This window comes from Nesoenas mayeri, assembly GCF_963082525.1.
Source record: "Nesoenas mayeri genome assembly, chromosome: 2".
Taxonomy (NCBI): domain Eukaryota; kingdom Metazoa; phylum Chordata; class Aves; order Columbiformes; family Columbidae; genus Nesoenas; species Nesoenas mayeri.
The window spans coordinates 39992082-40009878 of record NC_137543.1 but is presented as its reverse complement, the minus strand read 5'-3'; positions in this window follow the sequence as shown (position 1 = coordinate 40009878).

Below are 17797 nucleotides of genomic sequence, written 5' to 3'. Positions count from 1 at the left end.
ACTCCAATTTTTTAACATGAACTGTAGTCACGTGAGATATGTTGTATATGCATACCTGTCTCCTCTACCTACCTGGCTTTGTTGGTTGCTGTTTTCTCTCCTAATCACTTGTTAAACACACACTAGTTGTTCCTATTCGTGTCATTTACTTTGAATCATTGCTCAGCCATATGGAGGAAAAAAAAGACCAGATATTCCCCTTAAACATCCCTGACTCTGCTCCATCTGACTGGAAATTCATTTTCCTCTTCAAATAGTCACACATTTGGAAAAAAAAAAAAACAGTCCTAGGGGGCTGGGTTTGTTCCCTTGCTCTTTGAAGCACAAGTACTTCATTCATGCCCTCTATTAATTCCTTTCCTGCAGTAGCTTTCCTGTGGGACATCTGTTCTAGAATTTCACAATTATGAGGGGCAACATAATCAGACCTGAAAGTTCCTGTTTTGTGATAAATACTTTTCATGGCTTTCCATATTTTCCATCGTAACTCAAGAACTAAGCTACTTGATATTCGTTGCTCTTCCTTTCAACCTTCCCATTCTACCCAAATCTCTCTTCAATATTACGCATAGCAGGTAAAGCCTTGCTGAATGATGGGCATTCCTTTATTGTTATATGTCTGCTCAGTATTTTCTGTGCAAATATCCTTCTGTACTTGATGTCAGCCATAGCATGACTGATCAGCAGTTTAGATCTGCTCAAGATTCCTACAACATATTTGATGGTAAAGTGTGTAAGTAACAGAGGAGTTCAAGGGTATATCCCAACAGTGAAACAGAGCATGTGACACATTTAACTCCAGCCACAAATACAGATATCAACCTCACTGGTCTTTGCACAAACCAGCTTCAAGAAAAAGGATTGAGACAATCAAATGGAGACAGTGGCATGATCTAAACCTTGCTCAAGATCAGTGAGAATTGGTGTCCTTTAGTGCTGTAGGCACTCTTGAAAGTGTTGTGTTCTCTGTCAGTCCATTTTTGTTCCCACATACAATGTACTGGCGGTGCCCTATGCACTGGTTTTTGCCACATGTTCTACTGTGCAATCATCTGTTTGTAGTGTTATGTCACCAGATATAGCTGTCCCAAGGCATCCACTTCCACGTTACAGGTCTTTCCTCTTCAATTAAGTGCACTCTTTGCAGGGATCATACGGTTTATATCAGCTGTCTGTCTCTCTCTTAAACTAATCTTCTATTGATCTTCAGAAATTTTATTATTGCTAGATATCTAAAGCTTAATTTTGTGCAGAAGCTCCCAATAGTTGACTTTACGGTAAAAAGATGTTAAATATATAATACACATAAATACACTCTTTATTCCGTAAAAATGCACTGCTTGTGGTGTTTTTCCTCAGAGATTGTTTCCTACATTGGCTCAGCGTATTGAAAAACCTGTAGGGAGGCATAGTTACAGCTCTCAAGCTCATATCAAATTGATAGGTGAAAAGAAGGAGAAGCCCTGCCAGCATGACCCTTGTGACATGTCACCTCACTAGCAGAAGCAAGAGCAGGCCACCTCTCTCCAGTTCAGCCTTTAATTATGTGGAACACGCTGACATCTTGTTTAACTGGGATTAATGATCACACCCTTTGATGATTGAAAAAAAAAAAAAAAAAAAAAGAAAAACAAAACAAAACAAACCCTCAGGCATAGATCCAAGGCCTAACAATTCCTCTTTAAACTCAGAGGACAGTAGTTCAGAAGCAGCAAAGCTTCTGATATTCCCTCTTGCAAAATAATAAGAAGTGGCATTTTGAAACATGTTTGGTATAATACTTAATCCTGGTGAGACTACAAACAACAATTCTGGTATTTCCTATATCTAGATATGCTTTTTTAATATACATATACAGTTACTGTTTTTTTTCAAAAGACAATATAGCTTTCCTAATCACCTTAAAATTTATATACTGGGAAAACCAGGCCTGAACGAAAATTCTGCATCCAAACACTGTGACATTTATATGCGTAAATTATCGTTAATGACTAGCAACATTTTTTAAGGCATTCATTTTCAACAACTGTACTTACGGCTTTCACCACTCTGAAGAGGAAAGAAAATCCAATGCAGAGAACTGTACAGGTCACGACGAAGTCTGTAGAAAAATAAAAGCAGAATTTCCTACAAGTTATTTTAAACTATAGTGTCTTACCTGCAAGATTCTCTGCAGGCTGCAGAACTGATGGTTACTTCTCTGATTTGATGGATGAAAAATTCAGATTGTGAGAGGATTATTACCTTAATGACAGAGAAGAGTAGCTGATGGCATACAGGACTTCATATTAGAGGTAAATATTCTGTAGGATATTAGACTATTCCATTTGGGACAATTTAGGGTACATTTATTCCTCTCTAAGCCAGACTTCAGCTCTTGCCAAGGTGTCCTGAAAGACAAGGCAGTGTCCATACAGCAGCACAGGCAGCTGAAGGGATCAGCAGCATCCAGCTTTTTCAGTGAACAGGGCTTCCTATGTTGTGTTCTGTGTTGGACTATGAGGTTTGCCAGCAATCACTTCTCACATAATCTTGTTTCTATCTTTATTTCTTGCCAGGTTACTCTCTCAAATAAGTTTCCAAACTTAGAAGCATAAGCAGAAAATTTCTGCATATGACCATTAAAATACAAGCTTATATATAACAAAATTGAAAATCTCTGCACATTTTAAAAGGAACTCGTTCATTACAAGAAATAATATTTCAGTATTCTTGGAATAATATTATTTGCCTATCATTTTTCATTTTTTCTGCAGCTGAAGTAATGTGTTACTAAAAGGAAAAGGATGGTCAGGTAATATAAATAGTCCAGAATTAAAAAGGTAAAGAGAGAAGATTTTCAATAAAGGCACCATTTATAGCAAAGAGAAACTGTTTCCAGTGAACTACTCCTTGTGTTTGCAAGTCAGGTTTACATTGGCAAATGCCGTCCTGCAAACATTGCAAAATATGTCAGCTGGATCCCGATTTCCCCCTTATCCACACCAAAGGGTAGTTTCAGTGGCATTGTGTGTTTTATGGTCTGTAAGTGTAAACTTGTGTTCTTGGCTTTGCCAGTTAACAGGATAGAAGGCTGGTCCTGTACACACTTTACATGTTTCACTTCATAATATACATGGTTTTGGGTAGAATTTAAAGATCAACACATTGATCTGATAGTATGTACACAGGTTTTTCTACAGTACAAGTATAAAAGTCTTACATGCAAAATTGTGTCTATAAGAATGCACCAGAGATGAAGGGAAAATGGGAACCAGCTAGTATTTCTAAATCAATGGGCATAATTGTCTTATGTTGTCCCAGTGTTCAAATGTGTAAAACAGGACTGTTATGGCTGCCCATGAGAATTCACACCTACAGCTAGAGGACACTAAAACTACGACAGAATAATTTCAAGTTCTTTAAGGAAAACCCAAGGAATAGGAATGCATTTCTAAGGACTAAAAATACCACAGTCAAAAGGGAAGCAAAGAAATAATAGAAGATACAGTGTGAGTAAGGGCACACTAAAAAAATTAGAGAATAATCTAGTGTAGTCTCCTGGAGTTTTTCTTTTCCCTAACAGGGTCTAGCCCTGGAGAAATCTGTAAAGAATTATAAAAACTGGTGAAGACAACAGGAATTGCTGATGAAGTAAAATAAGTACAAAACTAAAGTGAAATTCTGCAGACAATAGAAGCGTCGAAGGGAAATGAGGTGGTTTTTTTTCCCCCCTAGTGTGCTAAAAGGAAAAAGAGTTAAAGGATGAAATAGGATCTCTCTGAAACACAGAATGCAAATGATAATCAAGGGCCCTGACATGGCAAAACTCCTATGTAAGTAGTTTTTTATTTCTTTAGGAAGGAAGTAGAACTAAAGATATACCCAGAACCAAGTTCAAGGAAGAAGATGGGAAGCTCAGAGGAAAAATCTGCAATGAGGAGATGATGAATATTATTTACCTAACTGTAATAATCCGAGTTCTTTAACATTAGATGAGATGACTGAAGGATTACAAGTTTCATCTAATACCTACTGAAATGAAGTGGCTCTTTGTCAGTAGAACTGATAGATGTTAAATCCACTACGTGCAAATTACATGTTTTAAAAAAGAAGCACGGAATCAGGGAAAGGCATAATATCTTCTACTTTTTAAAACAAAAAGAGACAATGACCTAAATAATGAGCCTGAGCAGTTTTTCACTCTAAGAGCAAAAGCAGGTATTAGCTTAAAGGTGTTGGGTTTTCACCTGGGAAGCTCATGAGAAAGGGGAAGCACTGATCGGGATAAAGTAGCAAGGGAATAACAACATATTTGAGTCTGTAAAATGATGGCAAAAGGAGAGGCAGTTCTTCATTCTACCGAGTTTTTCTTATCGATATGTAAACACCCATGGATGACAAAGTGCTCACATGCCCCATTCTGGCAAAGCTGTGAAATCATACATTCGGAGAGCAATCTGGCTTCCTATATCACAAGCTATTACATGTCATGCAGTTACTCATGTATTAAGTTAATTATTTGGCTTTCAATAAATAATAATTTGTGTTTTGCCACAGCACATTTTCCAGGAATGCATGACCTAAAGACATCAGGAAATGAAGAATTAATTATTTTGACAGTTTGTTCCAGTGGTTAGTCCCCTTCAGTGTTAACTAATGGGTAGCCAATTCTAATTTGAATTTATCTGGCTTTAACTTCCAGCCACTGGTTCACGTTATGCTTGTTTGCCTTGACAGAAGGGCCTTTGTTGCTTTGTGTTTTCTCACTGCCTTTGGTCTGCTCACCTCTGTGTGGTCTAAACAAGAGGAGCTCATTAACACTTACTAGAGGGCTAAGACTGGGATATCTTGTTAGCTTTTTTCCACACATTTTCCCATTTTCCACATTAAAAATACAGACACCAGAATTCTCCTGCATAGCTCATGTTTTCACCCCTGCGTTCTAATTAATTTCTTTTTTTTTTATCTGCACAGTGATGATCCACATTAGTCTTTCTTTGCTGTTGAATCAGACATTGGAGCTCTTGTTCTGCTGCTGTTTAGTATAAACATTAAATCCTCTTTCTGAGTCAGGGTATCCAGGAGCCAGTCTATGGAATGTGGACACAGCCTGCATTATCGGTTTGCATTTAGTTGACCTGAAATGCCATTCATTTGAAAGATTCCTAGTGTTCATTTTCAACTAGAATCTTGTACACTAGTAAATCATATGCCTCATAAAAATCTCTAATCTCGTTATAGATGTTTGTTTGACAAGACATATTTTCAGTAAAAGTATTGTCACTAGCATTAATTATATTCCTTTCCATCAAGCTTTTAAGACTGTAATCCCATATCAATGTTTTTTTGTATTTTTCCTCGAACTGTTGTCAGGCTAACCAGACAGTAATTACCTAGATTATCTCATTTATCTCTTTTTTATTTAATATTTACCTCATGTTACAATTCTTTAAGTCTTGTAACATTTTCCTGGATTTGTTAAAAATTTACAGAAAAGACAGAAGATCCCTTCAGCCAATTCTTATACAACTCTAGGGTGTGAGTACATAGATTTAAATAAGATTTTAAAATTCTAAGTTTTATGACATTGTAAAATACCACTTAGGTATTACTAAACTGCAAAATTCTTTACCCACACATGATGTAAGCAGATCAGACTCCTCTCCAAACATGGAACCTCCAGAATATTTATGAATATTTTCTTTCTTTATCATCATTAACAAATTCAGAGTCTCAGACAGTAATTGACTTTTGGTTTCTTTTCTTACTAATGTGGTTAGAAAACTGTTACTTATTTGTGTGAAACCTAGTTATGGGTTTTTCCTGAAGTATTGATCAATATTTTTATAGTCCACTTTTTCTACTTCATATCAATATTTGTTTCTTTCTTTTTCCATTTATTATATTTTTTATTTCTAAATAGTTTTCCCTTCACCATTGAATCAGCACTAGATCCTAAGCACAGCTGTTCTTTTTTTTTTTAGTTGCAGAGTTGTGACACTTTTTCACATTTTATAGCAATCATAGGGCTCCCTATTTGCATTCAATGTTGCTTACCTTTTCCCTCTCAAGTCTTGTCACCTGTATCTTAGTGACAGAAAACAAACAATATGATTTCAAAGTATATATGGCAAGAAGCAAAAGATATGCGAAGCAATTTGGTTTGCAGTTTCAAAGTCCAGTGGTCAACTGCAGATAATAATTATGAAGGAGCAAGTATTTAAAGGGAGACCAGGCAGTAACTGATAGAGAATGGTGTGAGATAACACTGTAATGCTGCTAGAAAGACTCTTAGCTCACATTCTGAATTTTGCAATTCAAAACATTTTAGCTGGAACCTCAGAACAGGACATGTTTCCATTCAGATTTAAATTGACCATTTATTAATCATGTTTCAATGTAGATAACTAGGAAGAAGCAACTAATTTTGTTCTAATTGAAATGTTTGGAGTAGGAATACTGAATAATGATTTCTTGAATTAGTATTCTTCCAGGGTGATGATACAATAAAACATAACGTAATCATACCTGCCTTAGATTAGATGTGTTGTAAAAAAGATCAGTAAAGGGATCTTTGTATCCCAAACCTCAAAAAACTGAGATCTTACACAGACACAAAAATGTTCATATTCACAAGTGCAAAGGGACTGTTAACTTTCAAAACCACTGAACAACAACAGGCAGCTGCCAGTAAAAATAAAAATCCCTTTACACAATGAATATGAAATCTTTGCCCAAAATGCCCCGGATTGCAGTATTATTCAGTGGTTCTAACATTTTACCAATGTCCTGTAATACATCCATATATGGCAGTTTTACATAAAAGAGGGGAAGAAAAAAGCATCAGAGAAGACTCCTTCAGAAAAAAAAAAGATTGATGTAACCCTTTTTCTTTTTTCCCATAAGATTTTGTGTTTCACAGTCTCGACCTTCCTGTTTAAGAATCTGAAAGCAGGCATTTTTCTGGTTTATACTGAATCATAAATATCTCTTCAGCTGCTTCCTTATGTTTGTTCCACAGGAAGGGAGTTAGTTCATTAGCACAGTGTGTTTTGTTGGATCTGCATCTCCAAAACAGACGAGTTTAGCCTCTCTTCATCTGGAAAAGGAGCACCCGGAGACAGTGCAGTCCGTCAGGATTATGTTGAAGATTTCAGGAAACAAAATTACTGTTAGGTAAGCCTGGAGAAGAGAAGGCTGAGAGGGGATCTTATTTATGTTTATAAATATCTGAAGGGTGGGTGTCAAGAGGATGGGACCAGACTCCTTTCAGTGGTGCCCAACAATAGGAGAAGGGGCAGTGGGCACAGACTGAAGCACAGGAGGTTCCATCTGAACATGAGGAGAAACTTCTTTACCTTGAGGGTGCCAGAGCACTGGAACAGGCTGCCCAGAGAGGTTGCAGAGTCCCCTTCTCTGGAAACATTTAAAACCCAGCTGTACACACTCCTGTGCGATCTGTTCTAGATGAACCTGCTTCAGCAGGTGGGTTGGACTAGATGATCTCCAGAGGTCCCTTCCAACACCAACCATTCTGTGAAAAGGTCCTCTGCTATTTATGTTCCTGTGCTTCTTCCCAAACCGCTCATCTGTGTGCAAGCACTTTCTCTGAATTAGCTGATCTTTGGCTCCCAGCTGTGGGTCAGTATTCCTCATAGTGAACTGAAATTCTCCTGAATTCTATTTTTATTCCTGCTTAGCACTTAAAATCTCATTTTGGCACTGAAAACCCCTGTCTTGGGTATGTTAACATACCTATTTGTGCACCAGGTATTCCCTTCACGCAGAAGGTGGCCCATCTCTAGCAGTTCTACCTGACACACTTGGGCTGGCGTCATACAAAGGAGCCAGCAAGGCTTTTTGCTGAAAATTTGATGCTCCATAAGATTTGGCTACCTATATGCTTTGATTAAGCAATAATTCATTCCAAAGAGACCTTATCATGTGAAAGGGCTGGCTCCTCGTGAGTCCCCACGCATTTTTGGCTCTGGCAGATCCCTCCTTGGCATTTAGGAAGGCAGAAGACACTTTTCAGGTTGAAAGGCATCATTTTAGTTTCTTGCAGGTTTTCCTGGACTGTCTACATTAGCACTAAGTAGAAGACCTGCAGCAATAAGACCAATGGCACTAAATCAAAGCATCTACAAAGTACAATTCTTCTGTGAGTTTCCTGTGAGCGCTTTCTCCCCTACCATCACACTTCTTTTAGCGTCTCTGTTCAGGGCTGAGCTTTTGGCACAGTCATTGACACATAGCTTTGTCAAGTTGCAAATTACAAACTAGATGTGTGGAAATACAAGATTAAAAGCTTGTTTATCACAGAGCTTCGTTGCTAGCATGGGGCATTGAAGCCAGTTGTTCTGTGACAGGAGGGCTAGTGCTTTTTCAGCATCATGGGGAAAGTTAAATCCATGCCAGGCAATGCAGTACGTCAAGCCCAGGAAGCTGCAGGAGTTTACAAGAAAAAACTTCTCCTTTCATAGTTGAAATCCCAGAGATTCTACAAAAATCCCTGCGGCATGGTGTTTGAATGAGGTATTGCAAGAGCGGCAAATAAAAGTGGGCATGCTCTGCTAATGAGGGCAAATTGTGCCAGCTCTTCACAAAGAACAGCCTGTTTCCACCCACATCAGACCAGCTCTGCTTTATAGATGTGGTAACAGGGGGAAAAGAGGCTATGGCACTGTTTATTTCTTTCTACTCACCTCGACCTGGCTTCTTGTAGAGACTGTTGACCATATTTGGTCTAATCTTTCCCTTATTGGAAACAGACAATGATGTTTTGCATGAGAGCTGGATGGCCTAGTGGGAAAATGGCAGTATCCAAATCCTCACTACCCACCCAAACATAACATGCTCTCAGATTACATTGCTGTTCACTTTAACAGCAATAATATGATTGGCAACAATAGAATTGTGGCCTTCCATTAGGTTCAGGAGTTAAGAAACTGTTTGTTGTGAATCGCAATATTTCAAAAGTACTACTTCAGGATATTTATATGCAGATTCAGACAGTGCTGTAATGTATGGAGAGTTTCCATTTGGGGTATTCCAGCTTATAAGAAATCTATAGCTCTAACAGCATTCAAATAAGGCAGACATTTTCTCTAGTATTAGGCCTCTTTTCGTAAGTACTTTCTCCAGTAATTTAATAAATCATTCCTTATATCCTCATGTTTAAATTATATTCCCATACAAACCACATCCATCAGAGCTGATGAGAGCGCAACAGTGTATGCTGTAACTTCCAAAGAGCTTACACCCGCATTAGCAGGAATGTATCTAGAAGTTGTAAGTGCCTTTCTAAAGATATGTACAACACACCTCACTGTGACTTGTTCACTTTCTGTTTTCCATCAAAAGCAGCTGAAAGAGGCACTCTGCACCTGCTTTCTCCTTTTACTGCCATCTGTTTCTATGTGAGAAAGGAAGCAATGAATGTCAAGCTGAAGGGACTTATTCTATTTATGATTGCATAGATTCTTGGCTTGAAAAATCAGTTCAATTCCAGTGCCTTTCACCTTCCACGCTAAGCAGGGAGACAAAGAGAGCATTCATAGACACAACACATGTGACATGGGGCAGTCTAATGGCATTAGAACAGTTCAGTGAAGCATTAATGAATTTACAGTGATGACAACATAACAGTGCTAGGATCTAATTTGCTCTGTGGTAAGTGATTTTCATAAGTAACCTCAAACACAAATAACCAGTCAGGAACTAAAATCTTTTGGTTTCTGACAGAACATAATCAACTGTTTTTCTTTTGAAACCAGTAGCCATTCACTTGCTTGCTCTGTTGCTGGTGTTTCTCCAGTCCATGTAATGTCTCAGACTGTTCTCACCAAGATGAAATGCCAGCTATTCCTACCATCTGATATTGCAAATGTGTTTTTGACAATCTTCTCCTGCGTGTGATGGCACTAGCCTCAGCAACTGCTTGGAACTGAAATCCAGAAAGGAAAGAGCCTTACACAGGAAAAGATGTGGTATGATCTTGTCCATAATGCCATACTTTTATTCCAACTTCAGATTCACATCCTTTTCTTCACCATGACAGCTCCTCTCTGTCACATATCTGTGCCTACTCATGTATTCAGGTGAGGTGGACATATAAGGTGTTAAATCTGATATCAACAAGGTTCTTGGGACGAGGAAAGATGTGAGTGCTGGCTGTTTACACAAGATCTTATCCTGTCTCGCTGACATCAAAAAGGTTATTGCCATTGACTTAAATGTGCATGTTGACAGAGACAGCAACCTCTGCTAGACTGCCCGTTTCCAGAATCCTAGAGAGGAAGGTGTTGGACTTGAAGAAATAAATATGTGTGGGAGCTTCTCTTCACATTCTGCCAGGAATGGTGGTCAAAATTCACAAGATTATTAATTTCATTATAGTCATTCCTCTTTAAGGAGAACTATGAGTTCTGTACTTGAAGCAACGTAAAGCAAAGTAAAATTACTTCAAGTATTTCTTACATATCTGTGTTCTTAAATATATCCCATTACATTTATCTGAAGAAATACGTATTCTTCCAAATGCTATAAAGATATATATTCTAAATCCCATTCTCCTTTCCCAGGAAAACGCGTAGTGAAACTACAGTGGAAAGAGGCAAGGAGAACAAAGAGGGCAAAAAGTGCCTGTCTCTGTAAGTTTTCAGGGATCTGACAAATCTCACTGAAGATGGATTTTGGTTACTTAGATGAAAGCAAGCTGGAAAATATGACAGTAAGAAGTTCTGACTCAAAGAAAATGTGGCTCTGAGGACATTGTCACGAGAGAGGAACCACATAAGTAGGGCAGAACAGAAGAACCTCCACAGAGTGTTATTTACTCCACAGTGTGCTTGTCAGTTGATTTCAGTGGGACTTCTCATGTCAGCAGGGAAGGGGTTGCTGGGAGGAGAAGACAAATCTGTCCTTTTACTATCAGAAATTCTTTGAGAATCAGATTTACAAAAACAAAAGATTATACAGGATTGATTGGCTTCATTAGCCTCATTACAGTAATATTATTAGCTATAAATCACAGGACAGTTTCATACAGAATTACATTTTTATTAATATCACAACATCCTCATCCCCCCACCACTTATCATATTCGTTCATCATATGCTAGAAGTCTCAATAAAATTATCTAACCAGAGACAAATAGCATGACTGTATTTTTCCTTCTTCCATACAGTCTGTTAGCTTGTTTTTATCTTTCTTTGGGTTTTTTATTGTTGTTGTCAAATAGTATTACAGAGCACTGAATGGTTTTGTGGTCCTTACCATGTCTTATACATTAAAAATGCATTAGGGAAGATATCAGCCACCTCAATTTGCTTTAAAATGTTGTCTTTCCCTCATAGCTACTGAAAATAAGACTCATGAATGCATTAATCCTAAACAGAGTAAGTGGTGGTTCCTCATTTATTAAAATGTAAACCAAAACTTACTATTACAAGGATGATGTAAAAAAAAAAAAAAAAAAAGTGTAGTTTGCTCCATATGCTTGATATTCAAAACAATTCATTGATGATAATAATCATAACAATAATAGGAAGCTGAAAAAAAAATAAAATGACCTTGTATAATTCAAACCTGTGAAGAAAATGAGTTTTCCTGAACTACCAAAAACTGCTCTCAGAGGCGTTTTTTCCTCTGTGGAATTGGTACAAAAGTCATGCTGTTACATATTCCTTCTGTTCCATACCTAAAAGGCTGGGGGAGGTATTTCTTCATATAGTCCCAGCCCTGCTCTATTCCCTTTGTGCTTTGCGGGATCAGCACAAAAGGTCTCGAAAGTAGGATGGAAAAATCAGCTGCAGGTTCTCCTTGAGAGAAGGGCTCCAAGGGTTCCGCAGCTGCCGCAGTGCCAGCACAGCCAGCTGTTCCCCACACGCAGCTCACTCCTCTCCAGCACACTGGATGGACCAAGGTCATGATGCTCACTGTGCTCCTTACCTGGGGATGGGACAGCCAACCCTCTAAGGACTGCAAGGACTGCAGCTGGTGTGAAGTGGCAAAGCGTCTTCCATCTTCCCCAGAATCAGGTACCAAAAGGTCCCTGCTGTCTCTCTGTTTGGATGCCAGGATCATGCATGTTCCTACATCCCACAGGCTTACGCAGGAATTCTTTCTGATAGAACTTATTAACCGCAGAAGAGCATGACTATATCTGTGCCTACAATATGGAGCTTCCTACAGAGAAGGAAGTTTTTAATTTTTTTTACTTTTTTTTTTTAATTATATAAGCAACGATTTCACAGAATGGCTGAGGTTGGAAAGCACATCTAGAGATCACTTAGTCCAAACACCCTGCTCAAAGCAGGGCCTTCAGTTGACCTTGCTCAAGATTGCTCAAGGCCATGTCTCATTGAGTTTTTAGTATCTCCAAGGATGGAGACTCCACCACCTCTCTGGGCAACCTGTGCCAGTGGTTAACTACTTTCAGAGTTAAAAAGGGTTTTTTTCTGAATATTTAGGTGGAATTCCATGCATTTCAATTGCCCTATTTCCTCTTGTCCCTTCACAGAGCACCACTGAAAAGAGCCTGGCTCCGTTCTCTCTACTCATCTCTATCTGGTATTTATTCATGTTGATGAGATCCTCCTGAGCCTTATCTTCCAGCTGAACAGTCCCATCTCTCTCAGCCATTCCTCATAGGAAGGATGCTATACTCTCTTAGTCATCTTCCCTATGTTGGACTCTCTCCATTATGTCAAAGAGTGTCTTATACTGGGGAGCCCAGAACTGGGCACAGTATTCCAGGTGTGTCCTCACAGGATCATCTCCCTTAACCTGCTGACAACACTCCTCCCAGTAGGCAATTGGCCTTCATTGCATAGGTGCATTTCTGTCTCATGTTCAACCTGGTTTCCACCAGGACCCTCAAGTCTTTTTTGTTAAAGATGCTCTCCAGCTGGTTGACCCTACTTCCTGGTACCTGGGGTTGTTCCTCTCCAGAGGCAGGACTTGGCATTTCCCTTTGTTTACTTTCATGAGATTCCTGCCAGCTCATTTCTCTAGCCTGTCAAGGTCTCTCTGGATGACAGCACAAACATCTGCTGAAGCAGACACTCCTCCCAGTTTTGTATCATCTGCAGACCTACTGAGGGTGCACTCTGTCCCAACATGTAACATAAGTTACCCAAGGTAACTTATGAAGATCCTAAACAGCGTTGGCCCCAGCATCGACCCCCAGTGTACACCTCTGGGGACCAGCCTCCAGATGAACTTCATGTGGCTGATTACAGTCCTTTCAGCCCACCAGTTCAGCCAGTTTTCAGTCCAGCTCACCTTCCTCTTACCTACTCTGTACTTCATCAATTTGCCAGTGATGACATTGTGGCAGATGATGTCAAAAACCTTGCTAAACTCAAGACAAACAACATCCACTGCACTCCCCTCATGCACCTAACTAGTCATTTTGTCACAAAAGGCTACCAGGTTGGTCAAGAATGATTTTGCCTTCCTAGACCCATGCTGACTATTCCTAATCACCTCTTCTACTTCACATGTTTGCAAATGGCATCCATGACTATTTATTCCATCTCTTCCCCAAGGACTGAGGTCTATAGTTCCATCTTGAAGAAAGGAGCATTATTTGCTTTCTTCCAGTCCTTTCTTCCAGTCCCAGATTGCCATGACCTTTCAAAGATTATCGAGAGTGGCCTTCCCTCAGCACTTGTGGTTGAATCCCATCAGATCCCATGGACTTGTGTGTGTCAAACTTGTTTAAATGTTCCATAACCTGGTCCCTCTCCAACAATGGTAATTCTTCCTTGTTCTGGGTGTTCCTGTAGGTCTCAGAGGCCTGGGATGCCTGAAGTTCAGTCTTACTAGTCAAGACCAATGAGAAAAGGGCACTGAGCACATTGGATTTTTCTGTCTCCTCGGCCACTAGGTCCCCTGACTCATTCAGCAGTGGGCACACATTTTCCCCAGTCTCTCTTTTGCTGCTGATGTACCCTTAGAAACGTCTCTCTCTGCCCTTCAAATCCCTGACCAGATTCAACTCCAGATAGGCTTTGACTCTCCTAACTGGATCCCTGCATTCTTGGGCAGTGTCTCTATATTTCTCCTATCTCACCTAATCCTACATCCACCTCTTGAATATTTCTTTTTCTATCTTTGAGTTTTGTCAATAGCTTCTTATTCATCCATGCAGGCCTCCTGCCACCATTGCTTGACTTCTGGCACATGTGGATGGACCACTCTTGAGTCTGGAGAAGATGATGCTTGAAAATCACAGCTCTCCTGGCCTCCTCCTCTTTTCTTCTGATGGTCTCGCATGGGATTCTTCCAAGTAAATCCCTGAACAGGCCAATGTTTGCTCTCCTGATACCCAGAGTTGTTAACCTGCTATTTGCCTTTTCTCAGGATCCTGAGCTCCACCATCCCTTGGTCAAGGTGGACAGGGCTGCCCCAACCTTCACATTTCAAAACAGTTCTTATTTGTTTGTAAAAACCAGCTCCTGCAGAGCATCTCCCCTCTTCATCTCCTCAGCCACCTGTGTCAGGCAATTGTCATCAGTGCACTACAGAAACCTTCTGGATTTCTTTTGCCCTGCCATGTTGTACCTACAAAAGATATCAGTGCTCCTGTGAGGACCTGGGACAGCGAACATGAAGTTTCTTCTGCTTGTCTGAAGGAGGCCCAATTAGGCAGTCTGCAGCAGACACCCACACCAAGGTCATCCACGTTGCTCTGCCAGCCAGCCCGGACCCACCACCTCTCAGCCAGACCTTGGCAGAGCTCCAGGCATCCCTGCTCCTCTCTCAAACACAAGGCCACTGTCCCTCCTCACCATCCGCTTCTGGCCTTCCCAAAGAGCCTGTATCCAGTCACTGCAGCACTCCACTTGTGTGAGTGTGATTTACCCATTACTTGAACATTTCTAAAAATGTAGGCTCCACCTATTGAGGAATTCTAAGGTGTTTTCCTTTTTCATTTCTTTTCCAAACAATTTACAACAAACAGAAAGTCCTTTTCTCAGTACCACTGCAAAGTGCATGTGTCAAATATGTCCTGTGCTACTGTTAGTTTTGTAACAAAGAAATGTTTCTATCAAATGGTTCTTATCAACAATATTAAATAGAAATGATAAATGGCTTGCTAATATTTTTCTACGAGCCCATTTTTAAATGGGTCACATTGTTCTTCTCTTTACTAGCAACCTAAAAGAAAAGTTATCACATCAACAGTGGTTTGTGCATAATAGAATGTTATCTGAAATTGAGTTTGGTAATGTTTTTCCTTGAAAATTAAGGCCACAGTAGTATAGTTATTGAAAATTATTGTAGTTTACTTTTTATTTTTCTATTTAAAAGCAATATTCTTGATAGTAAAAAAATGCAGTTGGAGTTCTGACTAGAGAAAATGATCTCTTGGTACAGGCAATGAGGAAAATGAATGTTCATGTTGAAAGTACAGTACTATTGAGGCTTCTTTTCTCTTCATGGGCCAAATTCTGTGCCAGTATATTTGATGCAATTCCACAGACTTCAGTGGAACTGCACCAATTTATTGTTATATTTATATGCTAAAGGGAATACAGGACATTTATTATTTTTTGTTTAAATTGAAGTAAGTTCTAAAATAAGGATAGAATTTAAGTAAAAGCATTGACAGCATTTTCTTTCACAAATCTTGGATTTGAGAGGCTATTTATAAAAATCAAACTGTGACCTGCTGTTTGTGGAGTATCTTGCAGATGTGCAGCTGCAGCTCTTCCACATCAAGGAAAATATGAGTTATCCATGGACACTAGCAAACAGCCAGACACATGCAGCCCACCCCAGGCACACGGAGCCATCCAAGAGTCACCAGCACCTCCAAGGGAGAGGTTTTTTGCACTCACTGTGGAACACCCTGCAACAATGGAGATTCAGATGTGCACAAGGTGCAGGCTGTTTGGCCCCGCTCATGTTTGTGCATCGCTGCAGCGCTGGTGAGCAATGTGTTCAGGCAACGCCACAAACAGCTGTGGATAATTCCTTCTCAGAGAACAAATTTCCCCACTACTGTGTAAGCAGCTTCTCCTCCCACTTAGCTCTAAGTTCAGGATTAAAGGGCATCTGAGGGCTCCGCTTTGGTGGCTTAAGTAGAGCTAGAATGGTCAAAGTCATTTGCAATCCTTAAAAACATTATAAGGAAAAATAAAGAGGTCTTCCCACCACCACCTGCTGAGGAGAACAGAAGTACAGCAGAGAATAGACTGGAGTAGAAGGTGCTGACTACGCGTGGCACCATGCATTAGACTCTTTGGGATTTCTTCAGAGAGGTGAACTTCACTTACACTGAGATCAATGAAAACCTGCGCATTCAATCTGTTTCTTGTGAAATAAAAAAAAAAAAACAAAACCACCTCTGTGTCTCTCCAGTGTGCAAGTCAGAACTGTCTGAAAGTCAAAGGGAAATGAAAGGCTGAAAAGGCTGAGAATTTTGTGCTTCTTTTTCTTTTTATATACTCTTTATTCCTGCACGTCCTAGGGGAAGCATAGAACTTCAGCACAGGGACTGCCAGAAAGATTCATGGCTATTAAATTAGTAACTTGTTTAAATCCCCAGGTAATCTAGTTGTGCTAAATTAATCTATGAACCTTCACATGAGATCTAGAGCCTCCAAGCAGTACAGATATTTTGAGATGATCTAATTGTGGTTGGGGAGAAGGGAGAGTATGGGCACAAGTAATGCTGTACTGTGTGCTGCAGTGGGGTTAGCATGCAGTGCTGTGCAAAGAGCTGACATGAACAACACAGCCAGAACACTGGAGATCAAAGATGTCTAGGCTTTTCCAAAAATTAATTGCTGAAATAATCTTAGGATACCAGATTTGGAATTCTTACTAGGAAATTGAGGAAGATGTGTAAAGCAAAAAATGAGAGTTTCTGGAAGTGATGGAGGGATTGGAAAGAGCAGGAAGGGCTACTGCTGCCAGTTAAAGAATCACAGAATGGAAGAAACTTTAAAGATCCTCTAGTTCCAGCCCCCTGCCATTGGCAAGGACACCTTCCACTAGACCAGGTTGCTCAAAGCCCCATCCAGCCTGACCTTGAATGGGATGGGGCATCCATAACTTCTCTGGGCAGCCTGTTCCAGTGCCTCTTCACCCTCATAGTGAAGAATTTCTTCAGGAGCCTGACCCTCTTTGGAATTTTTCTGACTCTTAAGCAGGAATCAGAGGCACCCCAGCTAGCTTTGTTTTATAAACTCAGGTAGGACCAGTTACCAGTAATGTCTCTCGCCAGAGTAAATTGGAGGATACAGGCAATGCTATTAACATCATATTGGGAAACAGAGAGCAGGTCTTGACAAATGGCAGGTGAAAGCTGTGTCATGGAACCAAGTGAGACCAGCGTTCAGAGTAACCCCAAGGTCCTTCTGGACAACACTCTTTTGTGAGTCCAGCACTGGCAGACACTGTGGGGTGGAAGCCCTACATCCCTCCCTGCTCCACACCAAGCCTAATGTCAGCCTTATGAAAGTATACACAGATTGTCATGGTATTGTCAATTTAATCTCTACAACTGAACAAGAAGAGAATAGAGAAGACTTCCAATGTGCTGCTGGTAAAGGTGGAATTTGTAGTATATTGGTATATCTACCCTTTTTAGGTACATGACACTGATGCACTGAAATTGACATTTTTTATAAAATTCTTGAGATTACACTCTTGCTTTTACCCCTCTGCATGACGGTAGAAAACTTTTTTTAAATACTATGCTGCAGACAGAAAAGAAAATGAATAAGCATTTTGCAGTTCGTGACTGTTTCAAGATGTGATTGATCATTGTCTAGTTGCTGCAGGTCAACTGCTGCCA